Source organism: Homalodisca vitripennis, chromosome 3 (genome assembly GCF_021130785.1).
Source record: "Homalodisca vitripennis isolate AUS2020 chromosome 3, UT_GWSS_2.1, whole genome shotgun sequence".
Classification (NCBI taxonomy): domain Eukaryota; kingdom Metazoa; phylum Arthropoda; class Insecta; order Hemiptera; family Cicadellidae; genus Homalodisca; species Homalodisca vitripennis.
The window spans coordinates 144,230,025-144,250,387 of NC_060209.1; the positions used below are offsets into that span (position 1 = coordinate 144,230,025).

At 35.3% G+C, this 20,363-nt stretch overlaps 1 protein-coding gene across 1 annotated transcript in view; it reads left to right on the plus strand.

The window, feature by feature from the left end:
• Nucleotides 1-13,378: 13,378 nt before the first annotated feature.
• The window catches only part of LOC124357621, a 75,584-nt gene continuing 68,599 nt past the window's right edge, over nt 13,379-20,363 (plus strand). The window contains exon 1 of the mRNA XM_046809567.1: nt 13,379-13,561. The gene's annotated coding sequence lies outside the window, so the exon portion shown is untranslated. The remainder of the gene's footprint in view (nt 13,562-20,363) is intronic.

A 20,363-nucleotide genomic window follows, 5' to 3' on the forward strand; every position in this document is an offset into this window, starting at 1 on the left:
GGAATGCCAAGAGTAATACATGTTCTCATAGAGAGGAGTTTGGCGCCATTGAGCCTACACACGCTTGGTGGTGGAATAAAACTATCTTCAAATTGAGTCATGCGAAGACTTATCCTGAAAACAAATATTCCAGCATAACATTAAATCTTTCATTAACATTCTGAATTATTGTAACTTAGAATAATAGTTTTGCTGGACATGCGAATAGTGCAGCAAAAAGATATATAGTTTCTGGGATTGTACATCATTTACTGAAACTTTGCTACTTAATTTCACCCACATACCTTAAACCAAATTAACATGTATACAGATCTTAAACAATAAGATGGATTTTACATGCTATGATTAAGCATAATAATACGAAAATCCATTTCAAAGCATACAGTCTATAATATCTTATGCACATTTTCTTTTAATAGTGATAACTTGTGGTTATTGAAATTTTCTAAAACATAATTTTATTAATCTGCTATTGAGAGAGAATCCAAAATGGCCGCTGGCCCACACGTCAAGAATACAATAATAAAATAACATCAGTGAAAAGTTCGGTGTTTAAGTGGTAAAAGTGAGAAGAATAAATATCACCTACTGATATCAGCTTTTACTTACTACTGTAAGTCTCTTAAAGTATATAATCCAACACTACACACCTTAAGATTGGAATTATCTAAATTAGAAGGAAGGGACACATAGTAACTTTATTTACACAAACTTTAAAACACAATAGTAAGCATTTCACCAACATAAATCTCTATTTATACACTCAAGAACAAAAATCAAGAAACCTCTGAATAATTACTTAATCATTAACTCAAGAATAACGTCGACATGTTCGATGTATCGATAACTAGACTGTGTTGTTGGAGCTATTGATATGGTATTTGTTTGGGATTGTTGACTTGAGAGTTGCTGACTGCACACTCAGCTGTCTGTCAATAGACACTTCCACTCCAAACAGCAAGCCTACAGTGCCACTGCAACCTTGCACTGACCCTTAGCAATAGATCCAGCTGCTGTACTACTTATTATATTGACATGGTTCTTAATTATCCCACCAAAACCTGACATAGTTATATCATCCCTTTATTATATAACACATTTATACAATTTTTCACAAAATTCCACAAAAATTTTCAATTTTTAACTGTCGTATTAGTCTTAATTTTAACTTTTAACAGAGACAGCCTGTCAAAGCCTACCCAAAAAAATGTCCTAACTATTCTATTTGCTCTGACAATCAATCTTACCATCCGAACAGAGAAAACTGCCAAATCTCTTAAATTACAGATTACTATTATTATTTACCAACAGAACTGAGCTGATCTACGATTAACAACGTCTATTAGTGCCTGCAGATCTTGGAACGCAACCAGACTTTTAACAGTGTATAGTAATGACAGACTTTTGGAACTGAAGGCAACCAACTCAAACTTCTCATATTTCTTATAATCTTTATAAAGCTTACTTTTCTTATTTTGATACAAATTGACCTAGTGAACAGCATAGGGGTAAAATATTCTGGAATACTCTGAACAGGGTAGTCTGTAAACAGTGGTACCATGGTGGTTGCATTAATATAACTGATAAAAGTCTGAAAAAACTGACCAAGGATGAAATAAATGCCTGCACATGTAACACTTTAAGGACTCAGCACCCTGCAATATTACTCATAGCAGCCCCCTGCCAGAAACAAGTTTTGTGACCCTAAGGGAAGCAAAAGTACCCTCCTTGAAAAACACAGAGCCTAATAAAATACCAAAATAGAGACAATGAAAACAGCACTACAGCTATCTCGGACCTGGATAAGTAATAGAACAAATCAAGAAGAAACGGATCCCGAGACTTCCCTAACATTGGCAGTTGAGGCCGGTCACCTTCTCCTAGCAGAAAACTGTTAACTGGAAAAAAAAATGGTTGAGGAGTTAAACATCCAAAATTCAGCCCTACAAGCTAAACTTGTCGAAATGGAAGCAAAAATTGAAAATCAAACCGAGATGGAAGATAAGTATGTGCACAAAATTTAAGCTTTAAAAGAAAAATTCCAAGAAACTTTAGCTCAGACTGAGAAGGAAAAAAACATGGACAAGAGCTACAAAATCTTTATAAAGAGTATGACATAAGACTCCCTCTTATTAGAAGAACAAGTAAAGAAAATCTCAGAATTGGAAAAAAAATAATCCTTAACCACTTTAAAACAAAACCAAATCTCCAAGAAACCAACAATCATGTTCTAAAATGTCTCAAAAACGTAGAAATACAAACCGCATATCCCCTCCCCTCCCCCAGTTTTACTACCAAAGACATCATTAGGTGCCTCACTAAAGTCGCAAGAGCTAATTCTATTAGAACTTTTCTGGACAGTATGGAACACACAGTCATGTTACAGGCCAACTGAGGGAAAAACAAAGTCTCAAGATGACTCTCAGTCCAGTCCATAGACCTAGAAACCCAAAGCTTACCACGTCTCAAAGTAGGAAAAGATATAGTTTTATAAAAAAAATTTAAAAAAACAGTAGCAGTCGTGGGACTGCCGATAGAAGTGAAAACGGAATTATTAAGTTGAGAGTAATTAACAATACGTTGTAGTAGCAGTACATCTGTAATTGTAAATGTGACGCGTTTTTAATTTTCCAATTTTAAAATCCACGAAAAAATATTACCAAATAACTAGAAATCTATTTTACCACGCTAGTAAGAGAAATCTTATACCGTAATAATACTCATTTCATGATGAAGAGGTTAAATATTAAAAACATAATTAAAATGAATAATGCTAAATTTTAAATACAAATATTCGTACAAATATTAAAAATGTTTAAAAATATATTCGTTGTTTTCATTATTCATTTATAAGTGAGTAAACACCGAGTGAACAACAGTGAGTTGAACACCGTTGTAAATAATACAGTTATTGCTACGGATAAAGTATATAATTGCAATAAAAATTAAACCCACAATATTTTTAAAACTAATAAATTAGTTAAATTAACTTGGTTCTTTCGTAAAGGTATTTTTATTGCTCAATAAACTAATTTATTGAGTTAATACGGTATCAGTGAGCCAATGCGCCAACTACAGTTCCGGCAGAAACGTTCACTCATCACTTCATACGCTACTACAGGCTAAACTAAACTTCCAATAAAAAAATGATAAATTACAAAAAAAATATTCATCTATTTTCACACAACTTTCTCGCTGACAAATTTTGTCTGACCAAAAAATAAAAAAAATCCTCGCTTACTACTTTTTTCTTGTCATTGTAAACGCTATGTAAAATGTAAACAATAATCAAAATTATTTCGAAATTTTTTTAATATTTAAAAATGTAACCAATAGATTGCCAATATTAAGAGCTTTAATTTGACGCATCTTACAGAATTGTACGACATTGGCTTCACTTTTAAATCGCGAGAGGAAGCCGTAAAGGTCACTGATTTTCGCAGTCTGTTTTCATACTCCGCCGGGACAGTTTTAACACAGCGAGACTGACTTTTTCATGCAGGTTAGTAGTCCGCGGCCAAGTCTACGGTTAAAAAACACAGCGAGACTGACTTTTTCATGCAGGTAAGTATCATTAGCATGTCGGTGACGCGAACCGAGGATTTTACCCTCTACCAAAACGCTCAACGCGCCTAAAGAAGTTTTCACTTCAAAAATTATTTCAGCGTCTCACTGCAAGTTGCTAAATCCAGACAAGCTCCCACAACTGCTAAAGAGCTATACTCACAAGTCAAAGTAAATACATGAACCAACACCACTTTGAAACGAAACAGACGCATCATTTAACTTCCAACCACGAAAATAAAATTTTGGTAGAAGCGCAGGCCCATCAACCTGACACTTATTTTCCATGTAAACTCATAAACCACTTTCACTTGACCTAAAAAAATACAAAATGGGGTCAATGAAGCCACCAGTCACAGCAGTGTAGCTTGAAGATGGGGAACATATGAAGAATTCTTTGACAGACACATAGGAACAATTAAAAATTATTTAGAAAACTGACAAGAATATTAATAAATCAACTGGATTTTATTAACACAATCCAATTACCGCAGACTTTTTAGATCAGTCAACCAAAATGAAACATTACAAAACAAATATCTTCAAAAATTCCCTTAGGTACTAAAAACCTGCAGACAGCTTACAATCCTGCACCAAAACATAAACCACCTCCAAAGGAAGACAAATAGACTTAATGGTTTACTAGAAACAAACAAACCCAGCTTAGTTTTATTGACAGAACACGGTCTTCAAAGTGAAGAACTGACTAGTACCAGAATTAACAACTACAAACTTGCAGGAGTTTTCTCAAAAGAAGTTACCATAAAAGTGGTGTGGCCATTCACGTGAATGACAGCCTTGAAAAATAAAGTTGAAAGTATAGGTTACAGATAACACAATTAAAAAAGTCTGTGAACTCTCCATGATCTGCATTAACTCTGGTAAAACTCAAACCTACGTTTTAGGAGTATACAGACCCAAACAATAATCTAAACATAGCCCTTGACGCCCTATCCAAGACATTGGACATGGTACCAACATGGATATATCCTACTATTGTTATGGAGGTCATAAATGTAGATGATTTAACCGATAATATGGGTAATAAAGAATTAATAAACATGCTGGCTAGCCATAACATTCAAAGACTACGCCTCCCACAAACCAGAGTCACACACAGCACTTCAACTTCTATTGACTTTATATGCACTAACATTCACAATGACAACATCAAGACAGAAATCTTAGAAACTGGCCTATCTGATCACACTGCCCAGATCTGCCATTTAAATGTGGAAACTCAAAATAAAGTACTCCCAATCTCAACAAGAAGACGTTTCTCTCAGACAAACCTTATTAATCTAAAACAAGTCCTGAAGGATTAATCATGGCAAACTGTTTATAACGCTTTGACTTGACTGTTGACTAATCATATAACAATTTTAATCACATGCTTAACTGGGTAGTGAATTCTACATCCTGATAAAACCTAGACCAAAAAGAAGATTTAGTTTCAAAAATACAATAGATCAAGAAGCATGCAATACTAAAAATATCTACATTCAGTTATTGGAAAACGAGGCCCAAGGTGGGGAATTGGCTGACAAGGTGTTTACAGCTCAAGCAAAGAAGGACTATGACCTTAGACAAGGAAAGAAACCACATCAAACTATGTTAAAAATTCAGAAAACAAGCAAAAAGCCATCTGGAATGTGATTAACCAGACAGATGCAGAAAAAAAGAGCATTCCAATCAATCCATCATTCTTTATTACAATATCATCAAGACATGTGATAGAGTCAAGGTACAAAATTAGTGATTCGAACTAAAGGCTTAATATTCTGCTTCAAATGTTCATTTTGTCCTGATGCAGTTGATGTTTTCTATAAATTCTTGAAGAGTGTAGACAGGTCTCTCAAGCAGCCACCTCTTAAGTTCCTTCTTCAGCTCCAGTCCTGTCAGGCTTCCCAGGGTTGGCAGGAGCAGGTTTTTCAGTCTTCGGCCAGCATATGTTGGTGTTTTCTCCTTAAGGGATGTGCGATGTATTGGCAGGATGCATTGTGACTCATGCCGGGTATCATAGGAGTGGAGGTCTCTTCCTGTAGGGACATTGGTTCTGTCGACGTGCAGTATGACTTCCTGTATGTAGAGAGCCACCACAGTCATTATTCCTAGTGTTTCGAATGCTTTTCGGCAGGACTCCCGCGACCCAAGGTCTGCAAGAGCCCTTATTGCTTTTTTTTGAAGGATAAGTATTCGGTTGACATTAGTAGCTGATGTTCCTCCCCATATAATGAGGCCATATCTGATATGGGCTTCTATTAGTGCATAATATGCTATTTTTGCTGCTTGAGGGCCACCAATTTGTTTGATCCTTCGCACAACGTAAATACCTGAGCTGATCTTCGTGCACATGCTGTCTACGTGGTGATTCCAGGAAAGCTTATCATCCAAGGTTAGCCCGAGAAATTTCATATGTCTTTCCATCAGTACGCCTGGGGTCTCAAGAATTTCTTCTCTCTTCCTGCTGAAATTCATCTGGGATGTCTTGGAGGGGTTTACTGCTAGGTCATTTGCTTTACAGTATTGAAATGCTTTATTCAGAGCGGTTGCTGTGTCTGTGTAAAGATTATTTGCACTGGTGTTTTTGAGCAGTATCGTTGTATCGTCTGCGTACATTACTGTCATTGTATTCGGGTTCTGAATATAGCTAGCAAAATCGTTTGTCAGCAGTATGAATAAGACTGGTCCCAGGACGGATCCTTGGGGCACACCACGTGTCACTGGCAATGGGTTGGAGCGGTGCTTGCTCGTGACACGGTTCTTGGTTTGTTGCAATTCTGTGACCTGCGTTCGCCCTTTCAGGTAACTTATGAACCAGCTTTTTGACAAATGTCTTACTCCAAGGCCTTCTAGTTTTTCTGAGATTAATTCATGCCCTAGGCAGTCGAAGGCCTTGCTGTAGTCTAGAAATACAGCTGTGACAAAATTTCCTTTGTCAATTTGTTCTACAAGAAACTCTACCAGGCTCACTATGGCAGAGGTCGTTGACCTACCTCTTAAAAATCCGTGTTGGCTTTCTGTTACAAGATGTTGGTGGTTGAGGTGGCTCATAAGTCTTCTCAGTGCTATTTTTTCGATTATTTTGGAGAATGTCGATATCAAAGAGATCGGTCTATAGTTTTGGGTTTCTGTTGTTTCTCCTTTTTTGTGCAGAGGGTATACTTTGCTTATTTTGAGGTCTGAGGGAAAGTGACCATTTTGAAAGGATTTATTTATTATGCCTGCCAGGGGGGGCTGTTAATTCATGTTTGAGGTGTTTCACCATCTTTGTTGAGTAGTCATCGACACCACTTGAGGATTTGGTGTCGATATCAAAACCAGGAAAAGTACAGTGAAACACTATCTGTTCTAAGCTCTGATTTTAGCAACAGGTTTGAAGATTTCAAGAAAAATAAAAAATGATGAATCTATTTTGTGCTCCATTTAATGTGGATGTGGAAGACCATCCCGGAAACATACAAATGGATCTTATCGAGTTTCAGTGCAATAGCAATTTAAAGGAGAAATTTAAAAATGTTGGACTTTTGGAGTTTTATTCATGGCATGTTGAAGGAGATAAATTCCCAGCAATTAGATCTCATGCTCTGCCCACAGCATCTCTTTTTGGTAGCACTTAATCTGTGAGCAGCTATTTTGCAAAATGAAGAACGTGAAGTCAAAATTGAGGAACAGCATTTCTGAAACTCATCTAGAGAACCCTCTTCTAATTGCTTCATCCAACATTGCCAATGTTGACAAAATAGTGAAAAAGAAAGTATGTCAAGTTTCTCATTGAAATGAAAGATCACCATTTGATGTTTTTAGTTTGATTTTGAGCTTTGTAACATGTTATATGTTTCAATATTGATATTTACTGTGATTTTCAACAAATATAAGCTTGAACAAAATCATGTTATTTCTTTTAATCTGGCACAAAATGTTCATATATGTTTATACTATATATAAATATATATAGTACTTAGATCAATGCGGCCCTTAAGTCCACCGTTAATAAAAATTTGGCCCTTTATTAAGATAAGGTTGAAGAACACTGCTTTACTACAACACAATTTTCGTGGAGAAAACACGGAAATCAAAAATACTTCAAGTATATGGGTAAAATCAAAATACTTTTTACTGCACATTCGTCAAGTTTCATTCAAGTTAAAATATTGTTAACTTATAAATTTTCAGATTTGTCCTATTTGTTGAAGTTTTTGTCTACAAGGAATTTGTTTATGCCTGCCGCACACTGGCTAGAACGCAACGTGACATGACAAGACATTTTTACGGAAGGCGGCTGATATGAAATATTTTAAATTTGGCTGCACCAAGCAAAACATACGCAACGATTTTTTTCACTTATCTGACAACGGTACTAAAAGTTCCGTCTTCTGCCAGAACGAATCAACAAATCATTTTGCACATGAGCGGTAAGTCATGCAATAACGGAACAATCACCTAATTTTTTGAAGTGACTTTTTTGGCGGACTATAAATGTATGTTTTGCACGGGGAATAACTTTTGTCATACATGTTTATGTTTTCCACATGCTTTCAAAGTAGAATAACAGCTTTATAGAAATATAAACAAACCGTTATATTAACATCTGATCTGAACTAACAAAATTTGACGTTAATGAAAAATCTATTAGGGTATATTAAAAGGGATATATAAAGCACAATAACATAACATTATATGAAAAGGGAAATAACGAAACACTTCTCTAATCTAATAGTGTTTTATAATAATTTGTTTTCTAACTGTTCGATCAATTTACTCATATTATTATTGACGTAAACATTATCAGAAATATCGTATTGTCGTATTGTATTCCTCCTTCTGCAGACTTTACTTGTTTTTGGATTTTTCCAGGTTACGTTACTTAAGCTCAATTTAAAAGTTGTCAAAATGTACAAAATCAGTTCATACTCTGCTATTAAGTAGTTATGTTGACTTTAACACGCTAAAGAACTTCCAAAACCAAACAATCAATGCAAAGAGACTAAAAGATATGGACTAGTGTGAATAAATCTATGAACTACTTATTTATTTATTAATTAATCCAACGTAAAGTTGATTAACGTCCTGACGGAATTTAAAAGAAGAATAAAATAAAATTGATTAGGTCTTTTATAATAATTAATAAAGTTGTAGTGTAATTTTATTCTGGTAGAAAATTAGTCTTTCTGTTGATTATAATAATTATAACCTTTACTCAATTACATTGGGTCTTTTCTTACATTTACTTAAAAAATTAATTACGAAAAATATATTTTAATACAAACTTTAATGATATAACGTCAAAACCATTAATTTACTTTTTAAAAGATAAATTAAATTTAACAATGTCAAACGATAAAAACACAAGTACAATAAGCAAGATTATATTCCAGAAGTTTTATTTCTTATTTAAGTTATCATAAACCCAAAATTTCATGTTTATAATGTAATGAGAATACTTTAATATTAAGATCATTGTAATATATGAAATGTGAAAAATATGACAGAAGTATGTAAAAAATTAATAGAAAATTTAACACTTTTTTATGTGAAAGGAATTTAGTGTTTCATTTTATTTTAAAATAATAAAAATAGCCATTTAATAATTAGGAAATGTATTTTTTCAAGATATGTATTCAGAACCGGTTATAAGAAGTAGTCACTTCTGTATGTCAGTCTGTGACTGCCTTTCCATTGTTTTATTTCATAATTTTAATGTTTCACACCATTTACAAAATTGTAATAATTTACATAATGCAAATTTATGCAGTACAAACTAAATAACATTACAATGTGTAATGTAATATAACTGATGAACGGTGCGACAATCAAGTACATAAACATAAATATATTATAGTACATACATGTACTGTATGTACATACACACAATACATAATATGATATATTATGTATAACACACACACACACACACACACACACACACACACACACATATATATATATATATATATATATATATATATATATATATATATGATTGTATGTACCAAAATAGTGTTGGTTGTTACTATTGAAAACCACGAATAAGGCGAACCATGTCTTATTCTGTGCTAATGTTCTAAACGCCAATAAATAACGTTATTGATAAATAAAGGTATAGTTTTAGTTCAAAAAATAATCCTCCAAATTTGTATTACATCTCTAAAGAACATGATAATGTTGAAATTTAGAAAATCATTGGCAGAAATTAAACTTGCCAATAAATCATAGATTTTTCTCTTAATTGGTGATTTCACGCTAAGAATGAGCTTTAATTGATGTTACAGTTGTACCGTATAATAGTCATTTCTTCAATAAAAACAAAATCTAATATATATACAACCGCATGTGTAACTGACTGACTGACTCACGTATACTAATTCTAACCTACTTCCAGATGAGTTAGAGACTTGAAATTTGGTACACAGATAGCTTTCCACGTGTAACCACCAGGAAAATCCCGAAAAGTGAGAATTTTTCATTTTCAACCCCTCAAAAAAATTCCCAAAAAATCGCGCATTCTTCACCCCTGCAGGCATTTTTTGTAAGCCCGATAGCGGGCGAACCGTTTGAGCTAGCTCGGATCTGACGGAAAATTCATGGTCAGGAATGAAGTGAACTACAAAAAAGGTCTAATGACTTTTTGCTCTATCTTCCATGGTTAAGCGACAAAACGCTCGAACATTTGAAATTCCAGAGATTTTTTCGATAAAAATAATGTTTCAAGCCCGATAGCGGCCGAACCGTTGGTCGTAGCTCAAATCTGATTGACCCATCAAATTAGCAAATTGCGCGATCTACAGAAAAGGTCCAGTAATCTTTTGTCCTATCTCGATTGGTTTGGCCGAAAAAAACGTGATTATGTACAATTTTGTTGTAACTTTTACGCGAAACTTTTGTTTTTGGGGTCGATAGCGGCGAAACCATTGGTCGGAGGTCAAAATAAGACCAACGTTTTATTTAGGAAATAAGATGACCTACAAAAAAGGTCCAGTGACTTTTTACTATATTTCCCTTAGTTTGACCGCAAAACGCGATTAAGTGAAAATATTGGACATTTTCGCCTAAAAATTTACATTCCGGGCTTGATAGCGGCTAAAACGGTTGGTCGTAACTCAAAACAAATTTTAAACGGGATTTAGGAAATCACGTGATCTACAGAAAAGGTTCAGTGACTTCGGGAGTTGGCTGAGCGTTAGCTAAGCGTCAATAGTAGATAGGGACAGAGGAATATTTATTATGTTCACAGACACAATACCCTCTAAAAAAGGCCCAAGTGTGTCATTAACCCCCGGTAATATTAACCCCCCCCCCCCGGGGATTTCCTGGTATGACCTGATAACCTCCTGTACATTCAACCCCCTGATGTGTTAACCCCCCTGGTAACATTAAACCCCCCCAGGGAATTTCCTGCCATGACCTCATGTCCGAATTTTACCAGTCACCAAATCTCTTAACCCCCCCCCCCTGGGAAGATCCTGGTATGACCAGATAACCCCCTGGAGACTTATCCCCCGGTAACGTTAACCCCCCCTGGGAATTTGTTCATATGACCAGACAATATCCTGACGAAATTAAACCCCCTCTTGTCTTAACCTCCTTAACATTAATCACCCACCCAGGGAATTTCTCGCCTTGACTAGATAGTCTCCTGGTGATATTAAACCCCCTGTTCGACTTAAAATACTGCCTTGAGGTCGGTTTTTATTATGTTTATACTAAACAATTCAAGATAGCTGACCCGTGCAGACTTTTCTCCCGAGCTCATTTCTGGCTAAACCATAGGTCGTAGATCAGATCTGAGGGCACAATCGAAAGACAAAATTAAATTTCCAACAAGAAAGGTCCAGTCACTTTTTGTCGTATCTCTAACGGTTTAACCGCAAAATGCCCTCAAAGTCAAAAGTTTTTACGAATCCGGAAAAAAATCTATGAAAAAGGTCAATTTTTAAATCCCTTGTCATTTACTTAATGTCCGGACTTAACCAGTCACCGAATTCCGCTTATCCCCGAATTTGCAAGCGTTTACTTTGGGGGCCTGGGGGCGTAGCCCCCAGCGAGCCGAAGGCGAGTATGTTCTATAAGGTCCTAAAATATAAAAATACACATTGGAATTAAAATATAATTAATAAACAATCAGAGAAGTTGCTTTCCTTCGTATTTAGTGTCAACCTCCCCATGAATATAATTTTGTTATTGTTTGGATAGTTTTCCTTAATTTTACAAAGTATATTTACCGCACAATAAATACAACTAATTTTATTTCTATTACAGAGTGTAATAGTACCACTGGAGATGGTTTAACATTCCAATATATCAGATTTTGGATCTTAGTTACAGATAGCATAGGTCCAAATCCTGTCTGTGCTCTTGGTGATTTTATCAGTACTTTCTACTGTAAGACTCTCTCTATACTTTATTGATAAGATATTCACATAGGTTAGAAGTCCACATGACAGTTATAAAAGGCTAAAAAGGGTGGGCTCCTCCTTTTTTTTAAAAAAAAAACAAACAAATATTAATCTTCTAAGACTTTGTATCAAACTAATCATTTCATCAAGCATGTTTTAATTATTAACGTCACCTTAGTGAAAATACATAGGCAGCAGTAGACTTAGATATAAACCCTAAGAAATGTGAGTTGATGGGTTTATGTTTAAACCCACTCCCCCTGGATACATTGTTAGGAATAGAATGTTTGGAATCTCTTATAAAACTTTGTTTATAAGATACAATAGTTCAATTGAGAAACAAGAGTGTCAACCTATCATACGGTCTCCAATTAATTATTTTTTTAGAATAAATGGAAAATATATGTTGTAGGCACACAAGAATTATACTAAAATTCAAACATTTTATGGGTTCCAAATGTTGTTAATGAAAAAAATACCAGCAACAGATGTTTTTCTTCTTGGCATGCGATAAAAGTATTAATCTGTTAAAGTAATGTTTATTACATTACAAAAACTCATTTTTACTTTTCCCTTTCTTCAGTGATTATATCTGTAAATTTTTACATTTGTAATATTTATGATTTGTTTGTTGCCTATTGATGTAATAGGCACTTAAATTAGGCTTCACTTAAATTCACAAGATCTCTTGGAGTACAGTAAAAAATTGAATTTGTTCTTGAACGTTATACTTTAAATAATTAACAGGTTCTAAAATTTTCTTGTCCATATCAGTTTTAAAGTGGTTAACACGATGATATTAGATCATAAATATTTGAACATTTCTGGAACAATACGTAGAATTTTGATTTTTTTCCTCAACCACATTAGTTTTAAAATGAATTTCTCATACATAAGATTTGTATTTTCACTTAAAAAGTGTTAAAATGAAAAAAAAATGTTTATCCTGAATATTTGAAGAAAGTAATTAACACGCATATCTGTAATAAACAAAATTGGTTTTCAGTGGTTAAAATAAAGGCATTAAAATCTGAAAACCTTTCAGTATTGGGAGAATATTAACATAATTAATTATCACATAAACCAAGTTTACGTGCCTTAAAACAGTTTTTAAGGCAGAAATTTTCCGAGGAGGACTTCCGTACCCTATTATCTCCCCGGAAGCATTCCAGAACTCCCAGTATTTTTATCTACCCTCCCTCCCGCATAACTCAATCTATTAGTATCGTAAATAAATTGATGTATTAAACGAGGCATAGTTGCTATGATCAGATCTGGCATCTACCCAGATATACTCATGCCGACTGTTTGACAAATCACATATTGTTACCAACCTGCTGAAAAGGTAGACGGCGATCGCGATCCCCTCCGCTCGTAACGCAGCCCCTCAGAATGTAGTGCCTCGTGCCTGCGAGTCAGTCCGCCAGTCCACTCGCCAGTCTAGTCTGTCGGTTGCAGTCGTCGAGATAGGAGCGTAATTTGTTCAACATCAGCGGACTCTGTGATTGCCCCTAATTTCTGTTCTAATTGTCGTGTAGTGATTAATTGGATAAAAGTGCCTTCGTAATATTTTCAGTGTAGAAGAAACCTATTGGCATTGTGTAAGTTTCTTTTTTACATTAGACACCATGTAAGTTATTTAGTTCTCTTTGTGTTGTCAGATGTTTGTTTTGACGTGTGCTTAGAGCCGTATATAAAACTAAGATGTACTATCATGATTTTGACAAATATCTAACTAAATCTTTGTAATCCATTTACGTAATCATCCATTGGTTGGTTTTACAACTTAGTGTATCGCAAATTAATCGATTTTCGAAACAGAAGCCTTTACACTTAACTTGATATAATTCGGACTGTTGTATTTTGTCCACATGGTTAAATTTTACTCGCGTATTATAACAGTTCCTTCTTATTGTACTCAAATATTTACTTAAACTGCTATTGAATTGTGTAATAGTGCGTGATTTGAATAGATTTACTGTTGCGTAACTCCTGCATTGTTAATGAACTATTGTTTTAACCGGCCGGCAGTGGAATGTTAAGTTAGTAATACGAATAATGTTAAACCTTTAATTGTTTACAAAATTAATTTTTAACCTTACTATATTATGGTGTTAGAGACCAATAAATTATAATTATAATTATAATTTGATAAATTATAACTATTAGCTGTTATATTTATTATCTGTATAAACCTGACCTAAGCACCGGTTCATTATCTTTTGTTATAAATATGAGCAGTAGCGTAGCAAAGAGGAGGGTTTGTGGGGGCCATGAGGTGCATATGCTGGTATCAAATTAATCAAAGAGAAAAGTTTTGTGAAGAAATAATACATACAATAGCAGTCACATAGTTGTCGACCAACTCACCATGAAATTATGGGATTTTAAGGCCCTTCTCTGCCCATAAATACAAAACCCTGATAACCACCCATTTTGAAAACCCTGGCTATGCTACTCGGCATGGAAGGTATTCATTTCCAAGTAACTCCACTGTATTTTTTGAGAGCTCTTCGAAATAAATCTACTGATGAAGTGATGTTCATTACTGTTACTTACATTTCAAATCTTTGAGAAAGTCTAATTTGTAATATTTTATTAGTACCGACATGCATGTGCACTACTTTCATTAATGTCAATTGAAAATGTAACCTAAATATTGTGTAATAATACCTTTAGAAATGTTTTAAGGATATTATTTTACATAATATATTGTTTACAAATAATATAAAAGTATTACGTTTATAAAATTATGTAGAACAAATGGAAAATTGTACTGAAAAAGTCAAAATGATTTTACACCACACTAAACCTTTGTTGTAGAAGGATGTGCTTATGGGAAATGCCTGAGTGATATTCATTATTCATAAGTAGAAACGTTAATTGCAAACCAAAACCATGTTGCAATTTGGATAGGGCATTTTCTTTTATTAAAATAAATTACAGGCCAAAGTATTTGTTAGTCGACTGTCTTAGCTTGTCAACAAATATGCAAGTAAAATACTTTTCTAATTTTAATTCTTTTACAACTTTTATAAAATTGACGATATGAGTTGTTAATCGACAATTTGTGCTGATTTAAACCGTTTTATGTTAGACGAATAATAACAGTTGGTTTGGGTTACATTGTTGATACCACTTTTGATTAAAACTTACATTTTTATAGTTCAAGAAATAAACTCATCTTCTGTTTTACGGAAAAATTAAGATTTGACTGGTAATTAAGTGAAAATGGGTATATTAATTTATACGTTAAATTATACAATGCCATGTACGGGTCAGTTTTTTTAAAGAATGGTTGAACCATAACGTTGACCCAGATAACACCGATCTCATTAATCTTAAATGTTAAGATTGTAATTGAGCTTGTCACAGCACGAGTAAAGCTCAATAATTCGTATTATACTGATTTGTAATATTTTATAAGTACCGCATACAGCACTTATTTTATTAATATCAACAAAAAGTTTAACCTAAACATTGATGAGACTTTTAGAACATTTTAAGTATATTATTTTACAAAATATATTGTTTATAAACAACGTCAAAATATGACGTTTATAAAACTTTGTAGAACAAATTAAAAATAGACTATATTTAGAAAGTCAGAGTAAAACAATCATGATAATAGTGAGGTCATCCGCTGCTTCCAGTTCAACCAATGCTGTAATTACACTCCGATTCCAGCAGCATATCATCAATTTGCGGGTTCATAGGTACTTTATACCATGTGCATACCTGCGAGGTATAACGGCGACCGAAACTTCTGTAACGTACGCAAAGTGGTTGAACCGGTCACAATCCATTTCTGTAAAATGATTAAATAATAATAACTAAGGAATCGAGTAACAAGTGAGGTAGGACGTGAACATGGAAGGAGTTCGAGTAAGCCTACCGGTGATGTGCACGGGGGCTTCCCCACAAGTCAGGTAGTTCGTGAACATGGAAGGTGTTCGAGTAAGCCTACCGGTGATGTGCACAGGGCGTCTCCAAACGTCAGGTATCTCGTGAACATGGAAGGTGTTCGAGTAAGCCTAATGGTGAGGTGCACAGGGCGTCTCCAAACGTCAGGTATCTCGTGAACATGGAAGGTGTTCGAGTAAGCCTACTGGTGAGGTGCACAGGGCGTCTCCAAACGTCAGGTATCTCGTGAACATGGAAGGTGTTCGAGTAAGCCTACTGGTGAGGTGCACAGGGCGTCTCCAAACGTCAGGTATCTCGTGAACATGGAAGGTATTCTTGTAAGCCTATGGTGATGTGCACGGGGGCGTCTCCACATGTCAGGTAGCTCGTGAACATAGAAGGTATTCTTGTAAGCCTATGGTGATGTGCACGGGGGCGTCTCCACATGTCAGGTAGCTCGTGAACATGGAAGGTGTTCTTGTAAGCCTACTGGTGAGGTGCACAGGGGCGTCTCCACACGTCAGGAAGTTCGTGAACATGGAAGGTGTTCGAGTAAGCCTACTGGTGAGGTGCACAGGGGCGTCTCCAAACGTCAGGTAGCACGTGAACATGGAAGGTGTTCGAGTAAGCCTACTGGTGAGGTGCACAGGACGTCTCCAAACGTCAGGTATCTCGTGAACATGGAAGGTGTTCGAGTAGGCCTACTGGTGAGGTGCACAGGGCGTCTCCAAACGTCAGGTATCTCGTGAACATGGAAGGTATTCTTGTAAGCCTATGGTGATGTGCACGGGGGCGTCTCCACATGTCAGGTAGCTCGTGAACATAGAAGGTTTTAAAGTAAGTCTTCCGGTGATATGCCCGGTAGGAGACATTTGTCTTACGGTGCGAGATGCACTATTTGGGTATAATCTTCGGAGCTTAAAGTCAGTGTGCAAATTGAGTGTTATTACTCATATAATTCATGTCTGAACAGTACGCAGAAGGGCGGGTTGTAAGTACCCGAGGGGAGAATATAGAAGATGAATTACCTGCCAAATTTTCAAGACAAACTTGATTCTAAAATGAGATGTGTAAATTACAAGCAACTTGTGTATGGAATTTACATTGTCAGTAATACATTAAACGTAAGCATATGTACAAATAAAATAAAACATGCGCACATAGGTAATAATGTAATTAATCGAGATATATACCAAGTTAAAATTACATTATGTTTTCATTCTTATCCTCCTCAAGAGTAGGCCTATAATGCTTGGTACCTCCCTAGTTTGTATGCTATAGACATTATGTTATGCATATCTACACTGTTTTCTATTATTCAATTCAATTATATGATTTGCATTTATGTCAGTCCTACCAATAACTCTTGACTAATAAAAACGTTGTTCACAGGCAATCTATCATTATTAAGATCCAACAAGTTATTTTAAAAGACTCATCGTTCTATGTCTGCCTGGCTGTCTCTGCGATACTATTTCATATAACGGTGCTAGAGATTTTAAATCATAGGTATATAGGTTTCTCTTCGTTCAAGGGAGACCTCTGTTGATTTTGGTATCAAAAGGACAAACAGCAGATACGTTGTCCTTGGGAAGACTGAGTATAAAATATTCTGGGCCATTTTGTTTTCCATATGTAGATAGCTGGAATATATGTATTAATGTTGTCAACCGGTCAAAGGAACCCTTGCAATCAGCTCGGGAAACACCTTTGTTACATTTTATTGGTTTACTTTAAGGAAAGTTGTAGTCTTAAGAAACCTGATCAGTGAGAGTCCAATTCCTGTTTATGCTTGCTCACATTTTATCAGCGCCAATTGTGAGTGACAAATTATTGTGTACAGGTTCCCCTTAATTGTATTTGTTTCCGGTTCTACTCAGTACATGTAGTCTAAAGGTATGTAGACCTTTGGTTTAAGACTAAGAAGGGCAATGGCTGCTCACTTTTTATAGCCGGGCATGTTAACAATAGATGTAGCCTATCTGTCGCAAAATGTAAGTTAGAGTCGTCTGCTAATGTAATTAACTATGCAAAATCTGTGGATGTTCGGAGGTCCGACACTGCAACCGACTTCCTTCCTCAAGGAGAACGAGAAAGGCCGCGACAGTAGAAGCCGGTTATTTTAGCGGCAGGAGCAGGCGGAACCTCCGTGTTTGGTACAATGCGGCCACGGCCTCGTGTTACGACAGGAGTTGCGTCGCTAGAGACAATAGCAGGCATGAGTGGCTTGGGCAAGTCAACATCTGCTGTACCCATCAACTCAACTCCTCAGTCAGTTCACACTCACAGACACAGAACTGTGTTCCACACTCCTCGCTCCCACCGCGTGCGTGGAATGTTAGTCATTTTCTCACTTGTGTGTTGTGACACCCTACACGTGTTTCGTCGGTTACAAAAACACTTTTAAACTGTTTTTGCGGGTGCCATCTATTCCCACAACCTCATTTCAAGGACGTTGCCAAACACTTTAAAGAGAGAAGTAGTTTTATTTCACTCTCTTCAATGGCGTTGCGAAAAAACTTTAAGAAGGGATATTTGTATTTCACGTATGATTAGTGCTATGGTTTTTAATGGACTCAGAGGTCCTACGTATTTCGTGTAAAGAGCTAATGTCGTCTTATCTTGGATTTCAAAAAATAAGAAAGGTGTAATTTAAAATTTTAGGAAGGAATTTGCATCCCAGTATTCCTCTATGGCTAAGCATTCCTGTGACAGCTTGTTTATCTAATATATTGTTTAATTTTATTTAATCCAATATTGAATTGTTTATGCTACTTTCGACAAGTTGTATGCTAATCAATCCATTATGATAAGTTGACTAACAAATAAAAGCTCCATTTGTATTTTCAATATCTTAAACTTAAATAGAAGTTTCATTTGCCTGATGTAGATATATTTGCACACTTGTGTGTGAGTGTGTGTGTGTGTGTGTGTGTGTGTGTGTGTGTGTGTGTGTGTGTGTGTGTGTGTGTGTGTGTGTGTGTGTGTGCGTGCGTGCGTGCGTGCGCGCGTACGTGTTCGTGTGTATTTGTGTATAATTTCAATAAACATTAAATCACAAAAAGTACTTGCTCCGCCGGAACTTGAACCCGGATCTCACACTTGCCGGGTTAATGTGCTACCATAACACCACAGAGCCCTTACTTTTTATGATTCAATTATTTTGTATTTGACAGTATCTGTTACATATGCGTTTTTAAATAACCAAACTAACATAATTATGATCGGAAGATCTGTCAAACGACTTTTATTTACATGAATTCAATTTGTATAAACGGTAATAGCCGAATTTAATTTCAATACACATTGAATCACAAAAAGTAGTTGCTCTGCCGGGACTCGAACACGGATCTCTCACTTGCCGAGTGAATGTGCTACCATTACTATATTATACATACATACATATATATATATATATATATATATATATATATATATATATATATATATATATATCATTATCGCCTCTGCCTGTTTGCATTTCATCACTACTGACAGTGGTTTATTGTCCAACCTTTTTCTTATTTACCTGAGTTGCAACTCGTCAACACAATATTCTTTCCAGGAATAGGAAGTGGCCTTCTTTCCTTACATGTTTCTTATCGGGTCAGTCCACTTCCCTTCCTTTAGACTCGCCCATTTCCGTCCACCCACTATTACCGAGTTGTCATACTTATCGCTTATCAGGCAGGCGCTGAGTCAGTCTACGCTCAGCACGTATCCGCCACCTGCTTCTCGGAGTTCCAACAAGCGGTAATTACTTGTATCGAATCCCGTTTGGTACAAACTATAAGTTTGAAACGAGTGAAAACTCAATGGAAATTGAAAAATACGTGTTTCAGATAACAGGCTAGCTAAATATCACCGTCAGGATGATGTTTAAAGAATGTAATATATGCACATAGTTAATGTTCATGTTATTTTTGTATCACGCAAATCTTATTTTTATTTGTCAACATGCAAACTTAAATTGTTATACCACAAACCATGTAGTTAGTAATATATGTGAGAATTGTCTCAAACCTTGAAGGAATACATTGTGAATACCTTCCTAAAACATTATGCTTTGTAAACATATTTTTAATTCCAATAGTAAAGTAAACTGCTTTCATCACATCTGACTGAAGCGTATTAAGACTAACTAAATAAAGACAGTTAATACACGATATACCGAGATGTTCTATATATGCACTAGTAGAATAATAGGTATGGGTAATAATATTGTCATATACTATTATAACTCACATCTGTTTGTAGAGTATTGAGACTATCATAACTAAAGACAGTTAGTATAACGATTGTCCGATATAAGTACTAATACGATAATAAGGGCCAAAGTATTGTCATAAACGTATAACTAAAGACAGTTAGTATACGTTAACGATTGTCCGATATAAGTACTAATAGGATAATAAGGGTCAAAGTATTGTCATAAACTATTATAACTCACATCTGACTGAAGCGTATTAAGACTAACATAAATAAAGACAGTTAGTATAC